The sequence below is a fragment of the Stegodyphus dumicola genome, chromosome 10 (assembly GCF_044657685.1).
Source record: "Stegodyphus dumicola isolate Sdum_Otavi_A_Nest chromosome 10, ASM4465768v1".
NCBI lineage: Eukaryota > Metazoa > Arthropoda > Arachnida > Araneae > Eresidae > Stegodyphus > Stegodyphus dumicola.
This window is the reverse complement of record NC_140777.1, coordinates 88,458,556-88,479,189: the sequence shown is the minus strand read 5'-3', so window position 1 is coordinate 88,479,189 and position 20,634 is coordinate 88,458,556. Positions and strand designations below refer to the sequence as shown.

General features: G+C 34.6%; 2 long non-coding RNA genes across 6 annotated transcripts in view; one reads left to right on the top strand and one right to left on the bottom strand.

Annotated features, from left to right (window-relative positions):
* The window catches only part of LOC118194396 (uncharacterized), a 1,067,480-nt gene that overhangs the window by 702,712 nt on the left and 344,134 nt on the right, over positions 1-20,634 (top strand). The window lies entirely within an intron of this gene.
* Positions 16,800-20,634, bottom strand: part of LOC146995010 (uncharacterized) — a 144,479-nt gene continuing 140,644 nt past the window's right edge. Inside the window, exon 3 of the long non-coding RNA XR_015043458.1 lies at positions 16,800-17,150. This is a non-coding gene — a long non-coding RNA (uncharacterized LOC146995010). The remainder of the gene's footprint in view (positions 17,151-20,634) is intronic.

Sequence of the window (20,634 nt, the reverse complement as noted above, 5' to 3'; positions counted from 1 at the left end):
ATTTTAAGAGCAATAGTTATAAAAAAGGAAATGCCACGATAATAAATGTTTTTAAAATTTCATTTTACAAATAAATTATATTAATGAAGCTGTTAGCTTTCGTTATAAGAAGACGTAAAAATTGTAACAGTTAACTAAAAAAAATGAGCTTTTATGACCTAAAACTTTAAAAAAATACATTCTGAAAATTTTGAACTAAAATCTAAGGTACTTACGTATTAGCGCAATCATCGTTTGGCGATTTTTTACCGAAGAGGATTGGAGCAGTTTGGCGATTTTTTACCGAAGATATAGGTGATTAGGTGAACTTTCGAATTACAGCTTACAATGTATATTATTAAATAAAGAACTGCTATGCGCATGATTGCCAGAGTTAAGGTGGTTGAGATAATATGTAAGTACCCAATCTAGTACTAAATAATGAATTTACCATTGAACATACTTGTCAATTTAATGAAAAATTAAAAAAGTACAAAAAATGTACAAATATATATTTTTTCTTTTAAATTCAAAATAATAACTTTTACTACCTACTCATAAACCCAAATCTTCATTGTTGAATCAAATTAAAGCTCAACTAAAAAATGTTTCAGTTTTATAAGTCCGTTAATTTTTGCATAATTTATAATAAATATTGTTAGAAATACTACAGAAAAATTTACTGCATCATGTGTGTATTTAAGGGTAAAATAAGTGGATAGGACAATAAAATATAAAAAATCTTGCTCATCATTCTGTAGAGACATTAAGTATTTTTTGGAAGCAGAAGAGATGAAAAATTAACAACGCCGGGAATCGAACCGGAGACCTCTTAATTACGCGCTGAGTGTGCTGACCACTATACCACGAAGGCTCGCAAAGAAGGCGGGGGAGATACTTTATAATTTTCTTATCATTTTACTGGATTCAATAAAAAAAAAATATAACCCACCAACTAAAATTAATCTAATTCTTATTTTATGATCAATCGTAAAATGGCCTGGTACATTAGAAAACACTGCATTTTTAAACCTTCTTTATTTTACAAGTTGAAAAATTCTCACGAATACGAGCGTGAATATAATACCCTCGTATATGAGAGTAACTGAAGAGGCCCTGTATGAAACAGAATTCAGTAGTATAGCATAGTATCTTGAGTTAAAAATCAGCAAGTGTTTTTAAAAATAAGGTTAAAAAACACTCAAATTGTGTAGATTTTAAATACAATTTTATCAATTTCGTGGGGATTCAGATGCTGGACCCTCTTCTTCAGGAGGAACGAAAAAAAAATTTGCAATTAAGCAAACAAGTTTTTTCCTCCTGAAGGAGAGGGAGGCCCACCAGCGGCCGAACGGTAAAGTCGCTGAACACTGGTAGTTCGGTCCGAGGTTCGAATCCCGCATGGGCGTTTTCGTGGTTTTTACCATGTGTAACGTGTATACGAGCCAGTTTCCCTTAGAAAATCCTCCACGAAGGCATCCATTCCCTTAGGCAGATAGCCCTCGTGTGCTTTGCCATAACACACCAACACACACCAACACCTGAAGGAGAGGGACATGTGTCTGACAGAAATTTATGTCTCAAGAAGAGGTAGATCGAATTTTATTTAAAACCTACATGAGGCCCACCAGCGACCGAATAGTAAAGTCATTGACCAGTGGTAGTTCGGTCCGGGGTTCGAATGCAGGTGAACGGGCTGGCTGCATGGGCGTTTTCGTGGTTTTCCCCAGGTGTAATGTGTAAACAGGCCTGATTTCCACATAAAGTCCTCCACGAAGGCATACCTCCCCTCAGACAGATAGCTTTCGAATGCTTTGCCGTAATTAAATGAACAAAATTAAATTAAAATCTACGTCAAGGTAGAATCTTTGCATGATCTGAAATTTTACATTTGCATGCATCTATTCCAGTTTGATCAGCAAGGATGTTGTCTTTTAACTTAAAAATTAAAGGGTAAACTATAGATTATCTCAATGTACTTTTTAAATACTAGACAATGCATATATGCATACCTTATATATATATATATATAAAAGAAGAGTGTTTTCCAGAATGAAAGAGCGTCCTCTTATATTCAGGTCAATGCGGTATATATATGAAAATGTTTTGGGGCAAAATATTTTAAGGTTTATTTCAGCTAATTATTTTTATGTAATTTCTTCTCTGTACCTTCTCTTTCTTCTCATGGTCTACACTAGATTGTAAATTAAACCGAGTTTAAATAGCGTGAGAAATTTAACCCATAAAGCGTGTTAATCTGAAACCATGAGCAGCCCAACTTGCCGAACCTGTGAATTTAGAGAATGAACTCCTAATTAGTTATATGCACTGTGAGAATCCATATTATCCGAAGCCGAACTGATGACTGAAAGTTAGGATTGAGATTGTTTTAAATATCTGCTCGTAACGAAAGTTTTCAGCCAACAACCCCCCCCCCCAATCTATGATTTTCTGAAAATGTCTTGGTAAATTTTTTAAAGGCCTTCGGCCCAGAAATTTGCTGGCAGCGAGTCTAAAAACAGATCAACCTCATATCGGACGTCCTGTGCAGAATGGATTCTAGCACAGGCAAGATGTAGCTACAGGGGGGAAAGGGTGTGTGAAAAAAGGTAGAAGTCTGAGAAAGCAATGGGATCCGCCGAAAACATCGCGGAGAAAACAACGCAAGGCGAAAGCGTCGTGGTACAAAACATCGTGGGAGAAAAGAAAGCAAAGAGAAAGCATCGTGGTGCAAAATATCGTCATCAGAAATACAACCATTCAATAACTTCGCAGTTTAAAAATATCACCGGCGAAAATATCATGGTAAAAAATAAAGCACCTACAAATCATCGCATGACGACAACATCGCAGACACGTGTTTCTCAGGCTTTAAAAGTTGTAAATGCATATTCGCGTAATGATTTATAAAAGCAAGAAGGAAAGAAATATATATATATATATATATATATTTTAATTCATAATTTTGAACTTATAGAAATTAGTAGAAAATTTATGCTACTCATAGAAAATTAATGCAAATTATAAACCTTTACTAGTTAACTACGTAAGTTTAAAACTTAAGTGTTATAAATTGCATTAATATTCTACTCATTTTCACTTTTTAAATGCTAAAGTTTCCTTCTCACTTTTTCAGCAAAAATGTATTAGTTAATTGAAAACTATGAATCACAAAATTGAATATATTTCTCTTTCACAAACCATTATGCGAATATGCATGTACAACTTTTAAAGCCTGAAAAACACGTGTCTGCGATGTTATCGTCATGGAATGATTTGTAGGAGCTTCATTTTTTACCACGATATTTTCGACGACGATGTTTTTAAAACTGCGAAGTTACTGAACGGCTTTTGTACCACAACGTTTTCGCCTTGCGTTGTTTTCCTCGCGATATTTTTGCCGCGATGTTTTCGGCTACAACCAAAGCGGTGCCGGGGCTATACCAAAGCGGTGCCGGGGCTATATCATGGTTGTGACAAAAGATCCCATTCGAGTCCGTACAGAGTCTAGCCGGTGAATGCAGACACACATGGTCTTGCATTATCTTGATGGAACATTACCTTTTTGCACCAGAACTCATTTCGATGTTTTTCCTTGACAGCAACTTCTACACGCACTTGATCTCGCTATACACCTTGTAAGGATTATGTTAATTTTATTAACAGTTAAATTTTAAGTTAAAGTTCCTTTCCTGTCAAATTCTTAACTTCAACTTACTACTTCCGGCCAGAACGTAGTTTTGGAATTTGCTGAATATTTAATGAGAAGGAGCGGTATTTAAACCACGAAGTTACTTACTGAGACAGAGAGAGAAACAGAGTTTCTGAACTACGCGCGTCTGCCTTTTTCGCCGCTCTCTCTCTCAAAGCTGTTATCCGCTCGGCCGTACTCAGGCCCTTGCTAAGCTTCGTAGTAAAATAGGTTAAAGGGCCAACTCTCATTGTACCTTGATACCCTCTCCCGGGGGTCGACGTAGAGAACTCTGCGAAGCTACTGGCTAGGATCTGTACCTAGGCAGTCTCGGCCACGGGGGTATCAAATTTATGAACTTGGTGGTTCTGAGGCTCTGGGAAAGGTCACTTATTGGCCGGCCTCGGAGTCTGGCACGTCCTAGCGCGGCGTGGTACTAGTAGTCCGGGGGTTTTCCCCCGGGTTCGCTGGGTAATATCCCGCTGCGACGGGCTCGCCCAAGCGACTGGTAGGAGAATTAGACGACCGGTGCTGCCTGGTGTCTTATCCAGGTAGTGCGCTGCTCCCTTGGAGGGTAATAGTGGAGGTTGAACCTCCACGACGTGCCCAAAGGGGGAGTAGACCTGTAGTGTGATTTAGTTCACGGGGCAGGGAAGCCTAAATTATTATTATTATTATTATTATTATTGTACCTTGATAGCTTTGGCTATACTTAGTTAGTTAATCTTAGTTTTAGTTTAATTCTTAGTCTTTTAAGTTCAAGTCCAAAGTGCGGACTTTATTTGTTCACTCCCAGGCGGAGTCTTGTTAAATCTTATAGAAATAATAAAGGGTTATTTACCCTTCTCTCTTGTTGTTTCCTGTCTTCGAACTCTAGCGATTATTCGCTTATCAGTTCCTAGGTTCCTTACTTCCGACATTAACTTAGAATTTCAAGTGAGGGACCTTACAACCTTACTGTCGATGGTTTTTAACTTTTGCCAGATATTTTTTGTGGATAATACCCCGACAACCCCACCGCATTATAAAGCATGATCTTTTTGTTAAGTCAAATTGCGCTTTGCGACGCGTCCGACGGACTCACCAGTAGCAGACCATCTCCCTTTTCAACCTGTGTTGTTGAAGCGAGTCCACTTTTCATCATAAGGGACGATCCGGTCCAGAATTAATTTAGTCCTTGCGTTGATAGTCGAGGATATTAGTGCAGTCCCGAACACGTCTGTCCTCATCTACCCTAGTCAGCTCATGCGGCACCCAGCGATTGAACTTGTACGTCAAGTTTATACGATGTATAGCGCGACTAATGGACATGACACTAACGTTTGGCAAGTTCTCGAGTGGTTGCATACTGATCTTCTTCCACAAGTTCTCGCAGGCGGGCCTCATGAACATCAGATTTCTTGAATGTCATAGTTCTTGTTTTCGAGTTTTCGGTACCAAACCTTTACAGTGTCATATGATACAACATTAGTACCTAAAGCTGCACACATGATTTGGTGACATTCTGTAGCTGACGTTTTGCAACAGAACTTGAAGTAAATGGTGGTTCTAATCTTGTAGCGGGATAGCTCATTTCAGACACCTTTTACTTAATGATAACGGTATTTTTTTACAAATTTCACAATACAGTAAGACCCCGCTTAACGCGGGGGATACGTTCCATCAAAGTAGAGCGTAATGCGAAACAGCGCTGAACGAGGCTATCTTTACATGTAAATATTGGGGTTAGGGGAAGATGGCTAGGAAATTGGTTAGGTATTAAATTTAAAAAGTATGTTTTTTTAATAAAAATAAAACCAAACATTTAGTTCTTAAAGCGCAAATTAATACTACATTATTATTTCTTGCAAAAATAAAAACAAAATATAAATAACAAAACGAATATTCTTAAAAAAAAACAAATAAAATTCTAAGTCAGTCATATTTAGTTAGCCTTCCGCGTTTTCAGTGTTCTGCCTTTTTGTGACAAAAGCATCTAATGTTGTTTGCCTTTTTCTTTTGCGTTTGTTCTCTTAAAAGTTCTTCATAAACGGATAGAGCATCTCTAACACCACGCCTTACTTTTGAGCTCCTGTCAAAATTCGGATCATTTTCAATGAATTGATCCATTATTTCAGTTATGGTAGACAAACTCCTTTTTACAAACGCCATCGAAAGTTCTTTTTGCTCTTCTTCTGAATCACTGCTGTCAAGATTTTTGTTTTCTTCTTGTTCAGTTAATTCCTTGAGCTCATCATTAGAAAGACTAGCCGCTGCTTCTTGAATTATTTCTTCGACATCTTCCACATTTACCCCTTCAAAATATGTCTGTACAATACCGCACCAAACAAGAAATACAAGTACACTCTTTCGGATATGTATTTGAAACATATCACTGCATAATATTTCGGGGAATCCCCGTATGCTGCGAGCGATTTTGTGGAATCCCCGGGTTGAAATAAAAGAGCGCTAAGCCGAAACAGCGCTAAACGAAACAGCGTTAAGCGGGGTCTTACAGTATAGTGTTCTAAAGCAAGTCTCTTTCTTTCAAATGCCAAAAATCGTTTGACAAAGTATGATTAAATACGCCAACGCGAACTGTTTGCGCAGACGGTATTTGCAATGGCGGGGAAACTTTCGTTAAAAACCCAATATTTAATCTCTGGAAACTCAGTAAATAAAGATGGATAGTAATTATTAATTCTTGCTTATAATACAAGATGCATTTTCAAAAATCTTTTAGGTAAATTTCACCTTTTGTTTTTGCTGCTGAAAGTTTAGTTAGACTTACAATATATCGGGATAAGAAGACTATAAATCAGAGAGCTAATTTCATTTAAATAATAAGCAAGTAAAAAATGCAATAATTTATGCCTATTAATGCATATTACTAAAGATAAAAAGTTAAGTTTTAAAAGCAACTAACTTTTCCTTTAAGTTCCTAAGCAAGGAATTTTTTGAAGGGCAGTTAATTTATATTTTCTAAGTTTCGTTAAGTCCAGTCGCATACATGAATTTATATGATCTGTTACCAGTGATATTAATTAGCGTTTTCTTATGAACCAGATTTTACATTGCTCCAGCCTTAAACTTGCGCAATAAGTGCAGCAACGTAAAGGTCTTTTTTTTTTTTCAAATAATTCTTACATGCCACCAAGTTTGAGATATATTTTTATTTGATTTTTATACACGATGAATAATCAAGCGATAGTCCCGTCGAGGTAGCTGCAATTAACGGAATGCCCAGCTGAAGGCGGGTTTAATTACCGGAAATATTTAATTGCCTGCCAACCGGCGTAATTAGTAAGATGAGAAAGGAAGACGGAATAATGGAAGAAAAAACCGTCATGAAAAATGTAGGTAAGAGAGACTTTCCTTCCTTAATCGTTTATTCAATGAAACGAAGATTATTTTTTTCATGTCTTTTTTGGCATTCATTTGTAATATGTCATCTTAATTCGACATTGCTCAATAAAGTCCAATACAAGAATTAAGAGTTTTTTACATAAAGCGCTGCGATTATATATATATTTTTATCTGGTAAAGTATGTTGCATATTTATCGCAATTCGAATTATTTATTTTAATGATAAGTATTTAAGATTAAATGGTAACAATAATAATAATAATGCTAGTTGTTTGGGTAAAAGTACTGAAATGTTATTCTTTTAAAATATGTGATGTAAACACTTTTAAAATTCCTGAAAAATATTTTGACATGGTTTCCTTTGTGTTCCGTAGAAAGTATTCTAGACTGAAAATAAAGCTGTTCCCATTTTCTGCAGCATATTAAGATTAAATGGTAACAATAATAAAAATAATGCTAGTTGTTTGGGTAAAAGTACTGTAATGTTATTATTTTAAAATATGTGATGTATACACTTTTAAAATTTCTGAAAAATATTTTAACATAGTTTCGTTTGTGTTCCATAGAAAGTATTCTAGACTGAAAATGAAGCTGTTCCCATTTTCTGCAGCATATTAAGATTAAATGGTAACAATAATAATGCTAGTTGTTTGGGTAAAAGTACTGTAATGTTATTATTTTAAAATATGTGATGTATACACTTTTAAAATTTCTGAAAAATATTTTAACATAGTTTCGTTTGTGTTCCATAGAAAGTATTCTAGACTGAAAATGAAGCTGTTCCCATTTTCTGCAGCATATTAAGATTAAATGGTAACAATAATAATGCTAGTTGTTTGGGTAAAAGTACTGTAATGTTATTATTTTAAAATATGTTATGTAAACACTTTTAAAATTCCTGAAAAATATTTTAACATAGTTTCGTTTGTGTTCCATAGAAAGTATTCTAGACTGAAAATAAAGCTGTTCCCATTTTCTGCAGCATATTAAGATTAAATGGTAACAATAATAATAATAATGCTAGTTGTATGGGTAAAAGTACTGAAATGTTATTATTTTAAAATATGTGATGTAAACACATTTAAAATTCCTAAAAAATATTTTAACATGGTTTCGTTTGTGTTCCATAGAAAGTATTCTAGACTGAAAATGAAGCTGTTTCCATTTTCTACAGCGTATTGTTGTTATGAAGTATCCAGCTGCAGTAAGATGGCTTAAACGGAAAGCGGGATTAGGGTTGCCAGAAAATGGCAAGGGAAGGCTTGGTTGCCATATTTGGTTAGAAATCGCTCATTTGGCGACAATATTGACGATATGCCATAGACGGATAAAGAGCCTTCTAGAACGAATTCTTACCGGTTTGGACCAGAATGTCCTCGAATGCAGCCCAAAAGCTATATAAACCCTGCCTTGCACGCGGAGTAGCAGTGAGTGAGTCTAGTGAGTGTCTCGTAGTCGTCAGATTATCGCGAGTTATAGCGGGGAGAATCTCGAGACTACGTAAAGTTCCGAGAACGATTGAAAGAAGTCGGGAGCTGTACTCTGGTGCTTTGTCGTGAAATTGTCGCCACTGTAAACGCGTTTTTGGAACTGTTCTGAATAAGACTGGCTAATAAATTGTGTTTTCATTCTTTATCAAGTGTTGTCTTCAATCATACCAAATCCACGAACCCGTGCAAAACGCAACAGTATGACCTTTAACTTCTGTATAATGAAAGTGCACTCGTGCTCAAAAGATAAGAAAGAAGCTCTAAAAGAAAATGCACGAATGTAAAAAGAAGAATCAAATATTTGTGGTATAAAATTTTTGTGGCAATGATTTCTATCATTTTTCAACTGTGTTGTAGTTATCAACCTGTAATACTTCTTAATATTTCTAGTTCTATAGTTTACATTGGAAGTTAAATGACGACAACAATTCAAATAACTCTCAAGAAGCCAAAGACAAGTCGTAATATTTCGAGTAAAACTGATCTGATTAGTATGATAAATGACAATAAAAATTATAGTGATTCATTAGTGTACAGACTAAGCTACTGCGAAGAAATTTGATTGATTTCATTTACATGGTTATTATAAGGCAATCCCATTTTTGTTGTTCCCTTGTCTATGAGTTGATGCTGATGGAAAATGAAATACCAACCAAGAAGAAATTGTACTAAATAAACCAAATTTGAAGGGTCTATTTGTGTATATGAAAGATGGAACTTCATTTTGCTCAAGAAGAATAAATGTGGCTCTACTAGCGCCACTATAAACATGCAGATCACGTTTGCTTTAAATGTGCGACATAAACTTCGTGTGCTTTATTTATCTTTTCGATTGAGTGCTGTGAGCGAAATTCGAATCAAGAATACCATTAAGGAGACGTAGAAGGCAGTATCACCAGCTAACTGATATTGAACGAGGCCATGTAATAGCGCTACGAGAAGGTGGGTTTTCGTTTTGTGGTATTACAAAAAGACTTAGCAGGGATGTATCCACTGTGCGCTCTTGATGGTAGCAATGGTCATGGGAAGATACTGTGGCTGATCTTTAGAATATGGTAACTGGTAGTTTGGCGACATTTTGGAGGCGATAAAGGTTACTACCTGGGACTTTGGTAATAATGTGAGCAGTACTCAGTTCCGATTACGCATTATTTTGTGTGAGGGAAATGAGAGATCATGGAATATGTCATGTGATATTAATGGACGAATTACGGTTCTTTAATCGGAAAAGGGGGGAAATCGGGAAAAAATCTGGAAATTTTGTATTTGGCTTTATTCTGTGTTGTGTGAAACAGTGTTCGTTAATTTTTGGATCCCATGGCCCTAACTAAAGTGAATTCGAAATGGGTATTTAGTGGGATTGAAAGGGGTAGTAATAAATGTTTCTTTAAGGTTGTGCGAGATAGAAGTAAAGATGTTTTATTAAGTTATTTATTTTACCTGGTACCTTGCTGTGAACTATAAGTATGATTTTAAAGATCCTGAAACAGAAATAAGAAAAGTTTATCGGACACGTAATCAAGATTCTGAAGAAGAATAGGTAAGTTAGTATTTTTAATTAGAGGATATTATTTTTATGCATTGTTCTAAATGTAAGGTGGAAGTAAAGTAATTTGCGTAAACGTGCATGGAAATAATTTAAATACTTGACACTAAGTATTTGTAACCATTTGTAATGTTTGCGGTATGAATTAGTTAGTGACGTTTGTAATATAATAGGTAATGTAGAGGTAAAAGTTTTTGGATATTTTATTTATTTTATACGGGGAAATGTTCATATTTGGAAAGGGTATATACTTTTTCGCGATCAGGTAATTTCATATATGTTCTTTTTACCGGGTTTGAAGATTCAGAAAATTGTTATGCATTTTCGTGAAATTTTTCTAATTTATGAGAAAAAAGCAGTGTACATGGACATAGTGAAGAGTGTGCACAATGCCATTTTTGTGCAATTCTGGGATGTTTTATTAAGTAAAAATAAGTCGACGTGTACATGGTTTAGTGATATTTTATTGAAATGATAGTTATTTTGTGAATTTTATGTTTGTAGGAATTTGGTATACGTTTAAGTTGAAGTAAACGTGCATGGAAATAATTTAAATATTTGACACTAAGTATTTGTAATGCTTGCGGTATGAATTCGTTGCTGACGTGTATAATATAATAGATGATTTAGAGGTAAAAGTTTTTGGATATTTTATTTATTTTATATGTGGAAACGTTCATATTTGGAAAGGGTATAAACTTTTTCGCGATCATGTAATTTCATATATGTTCTTTTTACCGGGTTTGAAGATTCAGAAAATTGTTATGCATTTTCGTGAAATTTTTCTAATTTATGAGAAAAAAGCAGTGTACATGGATATAGTGAAGAGTGTGAGCAATGCCATTTTTGTGTAATTCTGATCTGTTTTTTTAAGTAAAAATAAGTCGGCGTGTACATGGTTTACGTGTATGTGTTATTTTGAAAAACGCGTAAGGAGTATGGTATTGTGCACTTTTTCCCAATTTTGCAGTGAATATTTGTCATGATTAAGCAGTTTTGTTAGATAAAATTTCTAGCATAAGTGTAATTCGGCTAGTAGATTGTTGGAAGAAGTGTTCAGTAGATAAAAAGAAAAGAAACATGTCTTTACTTCGTGAAGACAAAATGGCGGCGGGAAAAAAAAATAGAGGGTTGCTGTAGGAGAGTTGGTCGCCAAATTTTCGCCAAAAAAACGCCAAGTTACCATAATGTAAAGATCAACCGATACTGTCTTATGAAGACCGGGGTCCGACCGCCTATGTGTTACCATTTAAAAGGAAGACCACCATATTCTTCGCATATCTGCGGCGCACAGCGCTACATCTTCAGCAGACTTTCAAAATATTGTTGACATCAGAATGACACAGTGAATTATAACAAACCGATTATTTGAGGGACAGATCTCAGCCAACGCCCTGTAGAGGTTATACCACTAACTCCAAACCATCGCCATCTGCAATTGTGGCGGTTTCAAGCTAGAGTTCAGCGGAGTGATCTGCTATGTTTTCAGACGACAAGTCAAACGACTTGTCGTCTGAAAGGTCTGTCTTGTGTCCGTGATAGCCGTAAGTTGGTTAGAACGAAGTCAGATTGAGCGTTTGTCTATGCCCTAGAGACATTGGATTTATACCACGAGTTATGGTCTGGAAAGCAGTTTCTGGAAAGCAGCCTGAACACTCTCTTCGTTATTCCATACAACCTTGACAGCAAATTTTATGCGTCAAACTGGTGCTTTTTGACGTGCGATTTTTTAGCAATATTCTAATGGGTACTTTTCAACAAGGTTATCAGGTTCAGTGTTCCTCCTTACTTGCTTTGGGAACATTAAGTGACCTGACTCGAAACAGGGAGCTTACTAAAGCTATGTTCAATAAATGTGGGAAGTAGACAAGACACACAAGAAGGGTATACGAAACCCTTTATTTTTCTCTCTTTACAATGATTTCCGGACTTCGGAATACAGAGACCAACCACTTGTGGTCTGAACGTAAGAATATAAAAATATTAACTAAACTCTAACTGAACTAACTTTGGATTGATAAACAAGTCCCTACTTGAAGATTGGCCGTATATTAACAGAAAGCCGTATGTAGTACAGAGAACTGCTAACACTACAACACGTTTAAAATTATCAAGAGGATTAAACCTTTGGCCTTGAAGGCAACCAGCAACCGAGTAAAACTGCTATGGAAAGCGGCCTGCTTCTAATAGCTCCTTCCTCTCTCTTGCTTGGCAAAAAGCCACAACTTAAGTACTTGGCGTTCGCAAGGCAATTTTGCATAAATAAGTTAAAGCTTTTAATTCTGGCCGGAAGTAGAAAATAAGAAGTGATAGTAAAGATTTAAAATAAAATAAACGTTAGTAAAACTTAAGATCCTTACAAGGTAACATTCGCCTCCATACCGCTGCTATTACCCAACGTACTCTACAGAGTGTCGACATGTAATCTTAACCCTTAACCTGGGAGATCATCCGATCTGAAGCACATATGGGATCATGTTTGAACTATATATTCAGCATCATCCACAACCGAAACTAACCACTGTTGATTTGACTGATTAAGTGTGACAGACATGGAATTCCATCCCTCAAAATGACATACCGTACCTGTACGACAGAATGCATGTGGGTTTGTATGCTTGCGTTCATAATCGCGGCGACTACGCCGGTTATTAATGTACCACTATTCCGTAATTGAAATGTATATTCTTGCGCATACTTCAACATGTGACCTAGAAAGATTAACCAAATAAGTATGTTACTTAGACAAAATCCCTGCCTACATTTAATTCCTCTAAATTGATTTCTTTTTGGTATTGGGATTTCATTTCCATCAGTGTATGTCTTTTTACCTGCAAATAAAAATGTGTTTCTTACACATTACATTGTCATTCTCGATTTCTAGATTTCAAACTGCGTATAATATCTACAGCATTTTGCGTTCTACAAGAAAAATTCATTTTGTAAACAGAAAATATGTACTTATGATGCTGAGGACTACAGTATAATATTGTAGGCATATTTTTCCTCCTTATGATTTGTTCTCATATTCTTATTTCCTTGTCTCTAGCATGCTTTATTACAAGAATACAGTTAGGGTCCGTTGAAAAGAGTCGGGAGTTTCAGGAATAAAATTTTAGTCCTTCTTATATATATATATATATATATATATACATACAAGGTGTGCCCTCCCCCCCCCAATTTTTTTTTTTTTTTTTTTTTTTTTTTTTTTTTTTTTATTTCAAAGTAGTTCTCTTCAGCACTTAGTGCTGCCACTGCTGGTCACAGTTCTGGAACGAGGTTTTTGGAAGGCCCATCAGGAGATTCTCCGTTTGTGCCTGAACCTCTTGAGGTTCAGGCACAAACGGAGAAGGTTTTATTTCCTAAAGTTAAATCTTGCTTAAAGGTTCCCTTTAAGCAAGATTTAACTTTAGGAAATAAAAAAAAAAGTCGCATGGAGCCAAATCAGGTGAATAAGGAGGATGCTCCATCACAGTAATATTTTTGCTGGTTAGGAACTGCTTGACAGATAGGGCTGCGTGAGCAGGGGCATTGTCCTGGTGCAACAGCCATCCATTGCTCCACAACAGCGGCCATTTTTTCCTAACTTTTTCATCAAGTCCTTTTAGTACTTCAATGTAGTAGTGTTGCTTAACAGTCTGACCACTGGGAACCCACTTAATCATGATGAACGTACTGGGGCCCAGCACGTTCATCATCTTCCGCACTGTCCCTTCTTCCTGAAAACCGCATCTGCCATTCAAACAAACGTGCATGAGACAAAGTTTCATCTCCATACGCCTCGGTTAACATTTGAAATGTGTCTTCCGCGCCTGATTTCCAAAGTTTCACAAGGAACTTGATGTTGATTCGTTGTTCGGTTCTTCCATTAGGCATTTTTCCAGCAGAATATGTACACGTGTTCACCCAATTACGCAGTACTTCCCTCTGGCTTGGTCTGTTACGTCGAAAGTGGCCGCATGGATAGAGGAGGTGAGAAGTATGACATCACCAAAGCAGTTGTTGCCAACTCCACTCTGTTTTCAAGCTACACGCTTAGTCTCTTTTTTTTTTTTTTTTTTTTTTTGTGTGTGTGTGTGTGTGTCACACCTCGCATATATAAACTTCAAGCATCTAAATTAATTAGTAAATTGGAATAAAAAGGCAATTCCTCTATGCAACCGTGTATAAGAGGTTTAACACAATATCAAAAGTAACCCAATTAATGAAAAAAAAAATAATTTCCTTGTATTGAAACTTCAATTCAAAACTCATCAGGGGAAATATATTCATACATTCTATTAAGGGAACGGATTAACATGTGATCTAATCCAGCTAATCTAAACTAGTATGTGAAGGATTGTTATGAAAATAAAAACGTGTGACATAATATACAAGCTAAAGCATTGAATTGTTAAAGTATGGCTGAAATTGCTGTTCAAGCGGGATAATGGTTGGTGATTCTGACTATCTTACCGAAGAGCCCGGGTTCGAATCCCGAAGAAGGCAAGGATGTTTGTAAATGTATAGTGACTTTTATATATATATTAAATGTAAATACATGTTTGTATGTATATGCTTATATATGTTTGTAAATGTGTAGTTTCTAAGTATTTGGCGAGCTGAAAGTCGTCTTGTAAAGACTGGTCCTTAGAGAAGAGGGGTGGGAAACTCTCAGACCACCCAGAGGTACCCTTCCTAAAAATTGGGGTTGATATCGGCAAAATCGCATTATCACCTATATGGTGCCCAACGGCAGGCGTTATCTTGTACTCCTAACAGCGATGAATTTCGTGGGCCTGTTTTAATATCAAACAAGCCAGATTAGCCACAACAACAACAGGACGACATGGTTTTAATTGATATTTACATTAGAATTACGTTTAAAATTAATTTACCTTTTTTACTTCCTTCTAAAGAAAATACCCATTTTAACCGCTATCGAATGCAATTTAACGATGTTTTTCGTGGCATCTGTACGTAAGAAAAAAAAAAAAAGGACTCATTTTTTCCCCCAAACGGAATAATAAAACTGATTTAAAATGGATTCAGAAGAAACTTTTTCGTGGCGTCTGTACGTAAGTACGTATGTATCTCGCATAACTCAAAAACGAGTAGCCTCAGAGCGTTGAAATTTTGTATATAGGACTGCTATAACATGGAGTTGTGCATTTCCCCTTTTGGTTGCAATCGGCAGCATCAAAAGTGTATAAAAATGTATGTGTTTTTTTACTTTTATATGTTGATAAATTGTGCATTTTTTGCTTTAGAAATGATTGAATCATGTTGTTCTTATCTTCCGGTTAAGGATTTATGCCTTTAGTTAATCTGCATGCAATATTTGTAAAATTATCAACAATTTAAAAGTTGTTTCAGTGAGGCTAAGCCTAATTTTCTTTTTGCCATAGCAGCCATATTTGTTTACATTTGAAACTTAGCAGAATAGTGAATTAATTCTTTCTGCAACTTCAGTGCCTTTTTGCCGAGTGGGAGCATAAGGAAACTTTTAATTTTGTGCACAAAATATCTTCTTCTTGAAGAATCTATCTTCTTGTCCTCTAGCCGAATTGCTTGTTTTTGTGTAAAAACTGTAATTTTAGCTCTGATTGGTGTTTTATGTTTTCTATAACTTTCAAATTTTAATGAAAATATTTTGAGTTTTTATTTATTTTTGCCTTGCCGCGAAGAGGGAACTGATTTAATTGAATGAGAAATGTATTTATAAGGAAATGTGAGGAAATAAATGTTTCGTATTAGCAGAACATATTGTCGCAACTCTGTCTCAGATAGCGGAGAATGTTTACGAGTAGTGCACGCGCATTAGGTAAGCGGCGCTGAATCGTCTGCGAAAAACCGTTTCATTTTTATTTGCTTAATTCGTTTTATACATCGTTTTGGATTTATTATAGTATTTGAATAATACTATAATTACGATTATTTGAATATACGATTAGATAATTCTTCGGATCATATAATTTTTGTGCATTCTGAGTTATAAAATGAATGAGATGTAATGCTGTTAAGTGAACCTAGAGCCAAAGTGTCCTATGGTAAATAAATGTCGTGAATTTTAAAGAGTGCATTTATTCTAATGTGGTTTATGCGCTATCGACGAATTTTAAAGAGTGCATTTATTCTAATGTGGTTTATGCGCTATCGACGAATTTTAAAGAGTGCATTTATTCTAATGTGGTTTATGCGCTATCGACGAATTTTAAAGAGTGCATTTATTCTAATGTGGTTTATGCGCTATCGACGAAAGATTTAATTCAATCCAATAAGTTTAAATGTAATGGAGGGAAAAAATGCGAATAATTTAATATTCCGTACAAGGAAGGTCATGTGGTGTACACATCAGCTTATTTTTAATATGACTTACGTTATTTAATATCTCAAAACAAAATTATTTTCGTTTCGTTTTTCTTTCTTCTACTTTTCCCTAGCTGTTACTTCTCTTTCTTAAGAAAGGAAAATTCAACTTAGAATAAATTAAAATAATTTAAGTATTGCATTTTATTTTTTTAAATTAATTTTAAGTATGTTATTAGTTAGTAATTTAGAGTAGTTAGTAAATTATGTATCACAGAACGAAGAAGGCTGCATGTTTCTTATTTCGATGTTAGATTTATGCTGCGATGAAATGCAGCTAAGAAGTTTTTATTTTCAAATCAGTTGCCATTTTCAAATCAATTATCATTGCTTTAATTAAAAGGAAATGTTTTATTAGAACCTTCATTACACAGAGAATGCGTATGCATTCATTCATTTTCGAATCCTCCAAATATACAATTAAGTTATTAAATACGTTATTAGAAACAAAAATAATTAATACATCACAGGAACAAACAATGAAATCGCAGGAACTGGTGTGAAAATAAAAACAAAAAAATACCTTGAATTCGTTCTGAAAAGTTTGCACAGCCATTTGCCAATTCTGAAGGTATTTATGTGCAACTCACATAATCATTGTTTCCTATAAAATGCAATTTAAAATTATATTCTTCTATGAACAGGAGTCTGTACTCCGACGGAGTTGTTCTTGAAGTTTTATTTTTCTTCAAATGACGCCCTTTTGTCGATTCTTCAATATCCTCGACAACGATTTCTGTCTGCTAAAATGCTGAAAAAACAAAGAATTATATTAACAAGCAGCGAATAATATCGAGTCAAAAATAAGAATTTTAAATAACGTCGCTTACTTAGCTGTTTCATACACTTTTTAAAATTCGCTTTGCAATTTCAGCGAGACTATGTTTGCTGAGTAACAACAACAAACTAATAGACTCACGACATTAAAAGATTTTAAAGTTCTGAGTTTATTTTTCTAAGCATTTAACTTTTTTAATCATATATTGTGCCTTCGAATTAGAATTATTTATAAATCTTTATTGAATGTGATACATTGTTTAATGAAAGCTAGTTGATTCTATACTTGGAGAAATTTCTGTTGCATTATATTCGAAGTCCAAGATGCCTTCTTGAAAACAAAAATAACAATAATGTATATTTTCTAATTAGGATTATTCAAAAGGGTATGATGAAATTTTTGTGCTTTGTTTGTGTCGTTTCGCGAGTTGGTAGACGTGGAGGGCCTTGATAGGCTGAAGAATGAATGGCAGACACTGCAATAAATTGCTTAATTTTTAGCTTTTTCTTTTTAAGCAAATCGTGATTTAATATTTATATATGTTCTTTACATGTCTTTCAATACGTATCTGTCGTAAACTTTTGTTATTTAATTCAATCAGCGCATTTTCTGGACAAAATTACGCTAATCATACCGAATGTTAAGCCTAAAGAATTTGTCACACAATTTCTGAATTTCAAATTGCATTTCTAAAAAAAAAAAAAAGAAAAAGAAAAAAAAAAAAAAAATGTTGCTATCGGAAGATTTTAGTACTGTTGTTATCAACAGAACAATGCGAAACATTTGCTAATATTTGAAGATCTTATCCAGATAAAAAGAACAATATTTTACGCAAAAGAAATAAACATGATTACCGCATGAAAAACATGTTGTCCAATTTTTAGCCTAAATGGCGTTAGCCCAGAAGTGCTATTTTAAATTCGTTTTGGCATTTTGCGTCGAAAATTTTTAAAAGTCGGAATCACTTTTCAAATTGCTGCCACATTATCTCCCTGTCTTATATTTAAAGAAAATAAATAATGAAGCATCTGTATAGATGTATGTATGTTTCTCGCATTGTGATAAAACAACGGTACATAGAGCCATCCAATTTTGGATACCGTAATCCTCCACCGAATATGGGCATCTGGAAGGCTTAATTTGGAATATGTTCTATTATCGATTTCGTATTTAGTAACACTTTAAAGACTTTTTGACTAAAAGATTTCAAAGCGAGCAATAGCAACACTGTGTGGTAAAAAAAAAAAAAAAAAAAAAAAAAATTCTGAGAAAGGTTTCAGATTTTAAATTACGTCCAAAGGAGTGTTTTTTTAACGTTTTGTGTATTACCTTTATTTATTAAGTATCATGTTCTTTGCGTTTAAAGCATAAAATTCAGTTCAAGAGGAATGTCGCAAAATAATTTTAAAATGAGCATAGCTTTTAGAATTTTCGATACACAGTTCCGCGTATTTTGGAGATAAAAAGTCCCCTCCTGTAAAGTGTTGCCATTTCTCGCTTTTAAATCGTTGGTTTTGTTATTCAAAAATTCGTTAAAGTTTTAAAAATATGAAACTGATCATAAAACAAATTCCAAATTTCAAATTTGGTCTTCCACATGCCCATATTCGTAGGCGGATTACGTCATTCAAAATTCGATGACTCTATGTACCGTTCTTTTATCACAATGCAAGAAATAGACATACATTTATGCATATTTTTCATTATTTAATTTCTTCAAATATAATGCAGGACTCTAACATTTGGTGGCAACAGTTTAAAAAGTGACTCGCATTTATAGTGATTCAACGCAGAATCGCAAAACGGAAACAATAGTCCTTCAGCAACAAAGCTTCTTTGGACTTAAAAAAAAAAAAAAAAAAAAAAAAAAAAACTGAAATGTTTCAGATTTTAAATTACGTCCAAAGGGGCGTTTTTTAACATTTTGTGTGTTACCTTTCTTTATTAAATATCATGTTCCTCGCACTTAAACCATAAGATCCAGTGCAACAGCAATATCGCAAAATAGTTTTAAAACGAGCCTATCTTTAGAATTTCCGATACAGAGACTCACGCGCTGGAGATAAAAATGTTTTTTCTGCACAACGTTGCCATTGCTCGCTTTGAAATCCTTGAGTTTGTTAATCAAAAATTCGTCAAAGTTTTAAAAAATAGGAAATCGATCATAAAACAAATTTCAAATTTCAAATTTGGTCTTCCACATGCTCATATTCGTTGGAGGATTACGTTATTCAAAATTCGATGACTCTATGTACCGTTGTTTTATCACAATACGAGAAATATACATACATTTATGCAGATTTTTCATTATTTAATTTCTTCAAATATAATGCAGGACTCTAACATTTTGTGGCAACAGTTTGAAAAGTGAACCGACATTTATGAGTCCGACGCAAAATGCCAAAACGAAACTAATAGTCCTTCGGGATTCAAATCCCTTTGGACTAAAAAAATTTAGCTCCTGCGCGCGAGACTGTGGATAGGAAGCTCTAAAGATATGTTCTTTTAAAACTATTTTGCGATATTGCTGTTGAATTAAATTTTATGGTTTAAGCGCGAAGAACATGATATTTAATAAATAAATGTAGCACATAAAATGTTAATAAAATGCCTCTTTGGGCGTAAGGTAAAATCTGAAAGCTTTCAGATTGTTATATTTTTTCCTTTGTATTTTTTTAAATCTTTTTTTAATTCACATGGCATCTTATAGAAAAGCATATGAGACTGAAATAGTCCAAGTGTAATTAATCCGAGGAAACGGAAATAATAAACTAACCTAGTAAGCAAAAATGTTCGTTGCATTCAGAATTCTAAAGTTTTATTTACATAAACTTTTCTCGCAAGCACTGCCGGGAGAAATATCAGACAACTGCAGGTGCACGGTTGTTTGATTACATAATCATTTTATTTTCAACCGTTATCAACAGAAAAATGCGGAAAATTTGGTAGTATTGAAGATTTTATTCAAGAGTGTATCTCTGTGTAGCAATAGTAATATTTCAAGCAAGAACTTTGAAGATTTTTTTTAAATACTTGCTGTAAAAAAATAATTATTAATTTGTCACCACATATAGAAGAAAGAAGCTAATATTCCAACATATTAGAGTTTAAAACGATTTTATTCACAATTCCCTTCAAATGCATGAAGGATTCTGGTTGCTTTGATAAGCCACGTACAGGCCACTGAGCTGCGACTCTGTAAACACGACTGGAACGTACTTTTCCGGGAATGCTGTAACCGCAGTCGTTGACTTTGAAAATGGCAGACAGGCAGATAATCGGATGCTGTGTTTAAGAGTGCGGAACAATAATCCGTGTGGCTTTTTTTATTTAATTTTTAATGCTAAACTGAACTTCCAAAATGACTTGCGAGTATTCAGTTAAAGTGCTGACCATTTAAGTAGGTCGTATCTTCCAAATTTTTCAGAACATGTACGTGTGTACGTAATAACTATAT